This window comes from Notothenia rossii (genome assembly GCF_949606895.1).
Source record: "Notothenia rossii genome assembly, chromosome: 3".
NCBI lineage: Eukaryota > Metazoa > Chordata > Actinopteri > Perciformes > Nototheniidae > Notothenia > Notothenia rossii.
The window spans coordinates 83,285,488-83,289,497 of NC_136901.1; the positions used below are offsets into that span (position 1 = coordinate 83,285,488).

A 4,010-nucleotide genomic window follows, 5' to 3' on the forward strand; every position below is an offset into this window, starting at 1 on the left:
AATTTAAATTACCTTTCCCATTTTTAAATTGAAAAGACGTTATACATTGTCGTCATACATCGTTATATTTTATACTTTATTTATATCAGACAAACTTTTTCCCACAAAAACCTTTTCCAAAGTAATGTATCACACATTAGGAAACAGTGGTGATATTCATTGTTCTACTGTTGAGAAATCGGCCCAAAGCAGTTTGCATAAATGCCATTAGTTTGAAAGAGGATATCTCTGTTGTTATTCATTAAACGTTCTTAAATATTATTTATTATTTTATTGTTATTTTGAAAACAGTGCTTTAATGTTCCAGTTTTTGAACTTATGTTACTTTAGTTTTGTATGAATGACTTGAGAAATACACCTTTTAAAATGAGGAGTAGTTTGTGCATTTTCCTTTCAATAACTAATCAAGTATACCCATGAAAGCATTTATATTATAATATTGCATTTACAAATCGCAATATAGTCCACAATAATCCCAATATAACTTTTACATGCAGCCTTTCTGTTTCTGTAATTATTTTGCACCTTGATGCATGAAAAAAGAAAAAGACAATCGTAAACTGTTAAATGTATTTTATTATATTGCGAATAACAGTGAACAGTTAGTCGTTAACCAAGGGAAAAAACGTCTTTGGCGAAGTGCACTGGGTAGTTTCCTTCACATCTGATTACAATGTACCTGGTGTCACTTTTACCCTTGTACTGACAGTTGGGTTTATTGTTCCCTGTCTTCAGTCTGCAGACGACAATGGGGAAGGGTTGGGTGCTTATGGTCAAACCACCATGATATGGCTTTCCTGCTTTCCCACATACTTTTGTGACTTCGCGGCTGGTTGCTAGTATGAAGGTATTGGTGTCTTTACACGTGCTACTGTCAGTTTCGGTGATCTCTTTCCTCCCCATCTCCTTGTCACACCTGTTTACATTCATTTTCTTGATGATGTGCTGTTTTACAAATTTGTTGTGACGCTCATTCATAGAGCTCACTGTAGCAGAAAGCAACAGCAAACAAGCAAATGAGATCCACATGATTCCCTGGTGAAGAAAATAAGGGGAAAAACTTTTGTTAGAGAATGAATGGCAGCATAAATGAGTACTTATTATAATGAATATTTACCGTATGCAATTACATTTTATGAGACGTGGTTTTGTAGCGCACTATTATCAAATTATACTTGTTACAAGTACTGAACACGATGAAATCAATGGACTCATTGTATTATATTAAAATGCATTTTATGGTTGTTTTTCTTTTTATATTGTCCTATTTTGCAGAATTAAAATATATACATATTTGTTGGACATATTGTTTGTTGAGATTAAAGGTGTCTTAAGAAATTGAAATACATATTGAATGAGTGTTGCTAAAGAAATTGTTTTGTATTGAACTTTTACGTGTTACAGACCTGCAGATAAATCAGGTAAGACAACATCGAACACAGTCATGAGGAACAACAAAATATCAATGTTAAACTCTTACCGACTGCAGCATTATAAAAGGGAGAGTAATAAGAAAATACAAAACTTTTCAGTGTAATGTGGTGCAATTGATAAGTTTTTTACTCAGTCCGGGCATAAAAGGTGTGTCCTTTACACACCACCACGAGGTACCGATAAACTCCCTTCTTTCTATACTACATCCATTCATCAATTTTACATCATTTATCTTTTCCTGTTAGTTTATCCCTTTATATTTTAGTCACAGACCTTAATGAACAAACCTCTGAAACCTTTGGGATGTTAAGCACTGCTGCAGTAATTAAGATCAAACGATCCTTGCGACCTCCAATATGACTTACTTTTTCTGCAACAGAGTTGACTAAGTGCTACTTACCAGCTGTTATCTCTGGAGAATGCAGTTGCAGTTGTGCAAGTCCACTATTTTGCAAGAAGAACTGAGTACAAGAGGAACTGCTCTCCAATGGTCTTCAGTCTTCTTTATATCCTCTTTTGTCACGTGGTTTGTGACCTTGTGCGTGCAAGCTCGTACGTAAGAGGCGTTCTTCTTCGTTGCTTTGTGGTTAACTGTTCACTCCAAAACACTCCAAAAAAGGAGTGCGTAGATGAAATGTTCATCTCCTCTGAAAGAGGAAGTGCTGAGAAAGTCCATCTCATCTGAAAGAGGAAGTGCTGATAAAGTCCGTCTCCTCTGAAAGAGGAAGTGCTAAGAAAGTCCATCTCCTCTGAAAGAGGAAGTGCTGAGAAAGTTCATCTCCTCTGAAAGAGGAAGTGCTGAGAAAGTCCATCTCATCTGAAAGAGGAAGTGCTGAGAAAGTCCGTCTCCTCTGAAAGAGGAAGTGCTGAGAAAGTCCATCTCCTCTGAAAGAGGAAGTGCTGAGAAAGTCCGTCTCCTCTGAAAGAGGAAGTGCTAAGAAAGTCCATCTCCTCTGAAAGAGGAAGTGCTGATAAAGTCCGTCTCCTCTGAAAGAGGAAGTGCTAAGAAAGTCCATCTCCTCTGAAAGAGGAAGTGCTGAGAAAGTTCATCTCCTCTGAAAGAGGAAGTGCTGAGAAAGTCCATCTCATCTGAAAGAGGAAGTGCTGAGAAAGTCCGTCTCCTCTGAAAGAGGAAGTGCTGAGAAAGTCCATCTCCTCTGAAAGAGGAAGTGCATAGTTTGCTACATAGGCCTTTAAAAGGACCAATATAAGGATTTCTATGTTATACATCCTTTTTATAGAAAAAAGCATTAAACTATACGATACATGATTATGGCATACAGAGTTTTAACACAGTTTTTAACATATTTAAGCTTTATATAATAAAATACATTGTTCCATTTTCTTCAACAGTGGAATGGTAACCGTTTCCCTCCCTTCCTTTTGTCTAGTCCTTGCAGCTGAAAAGGTAGAAATAAATGAAAACAAGTTTTTGGTCATCAAGTTTGTCTTTAACATATTGTATGCTAATGTTTCATAAAAGGCATATTTACCTGAATCACAAACTCAGTGACAGTGAAGTCTCTTCAAACTGCTGGATCATTTATAAGAGTTGTTTTGAACTTTGATTTCCTGGCCCAACTTCGCATTGGGGAGAAAACTCCCAAACCATCACGTTGGCCAAAGGTAAACAAAGTATTTACTGTTTGACAACATTATGCAATATAGCATTAGTCACCACACGTCCTCTGAAGTTTGACTAAGTCTTTCAAACCTGCACACATGCTTCTGAAATATGAATCATTTTTAAAATGTCAAGTCTTTTAAGCAAACGATTCACACACAGTAGTGCCTCGAACAATGTCATCAATAACAATGACACAATAGGAAAAGTTAAGTATTGTGTTTTTCCATTTAGTATGTTTCGCTTTACAAACAAAATAGAGAATATTGTTTACACAGTTAAAAGTGCTTTTACATTCAAATTAAACATAAGGGTTTGATAACAGATCTGACAGGTGTATAGGACAGATGTCTTTCTTCCCTTTGAGGTCAATGCTTAAGAGCATTCATATGCATCATGCTGGACCTGCAAGTTAGAGATGCTGATAGTCATAAACCACATGACTCACAATAACATGATGAGAACTTAGTTACATTTTGCACGACTCACCTCCAACGTCCTGTGGAGCTGCATGTGATTTTGCTTGTTTCCCAGACCACTGCACACATCACTTCTCAACAGTGATGCATACATGAAGAATTAACACAATATTAAATAATAACAAATATTATGATGCACAAAAATATGGGACATAACTACTTTTGTATGAATTAAGATATTTGCTGTATTTGATATAAACTTAAACACAAAAAGTAAGGAAATCTGTGTTTGATAGATTATTTCTTTGCAGTAACAATGCTTCTTTCAATACATGTATACCGTTGGAAAACCTGTTTATTTACCTTTCAAATGGTGCCACATTTGTGAGGATCATGCATCTGTGGGATGAGCAGCAGAGCTGAGTGTGTGGGTTGCGCCCAGGAAAAATGTGACAAATCTCTGCTTCCAATGCCATAATAAAAAAACGTTGCACGTTCAGTTGATTAAAGCATCACAACACTTGTGCTACCTT

The 4,010-nt window shown here is 36.3% G+C and overlaps 1 long non-coding RNA gene across 1 annotated transcript; it reads right to left on the reverse strand.

Moving 5' to 3' along the window:
• Nucleotides 1–558: 558 nt before the first annotated feature.
• On the reverse strand, nt 559–2,928 carry LOC307033927. Its single transcript, XR_013806717.1, has 2 exons — nt 1,835–2,928; nt 559–1,035 (listed from the first exon to the last, which is right to left on the reverse strand). It is a non-coding gene; the product is annotated as an uncharacterized lncRNA (long non-coding RNA).
• Between the last annotated feature and the right edge of the window lie 1,082 nt (nt 2,929–4,010).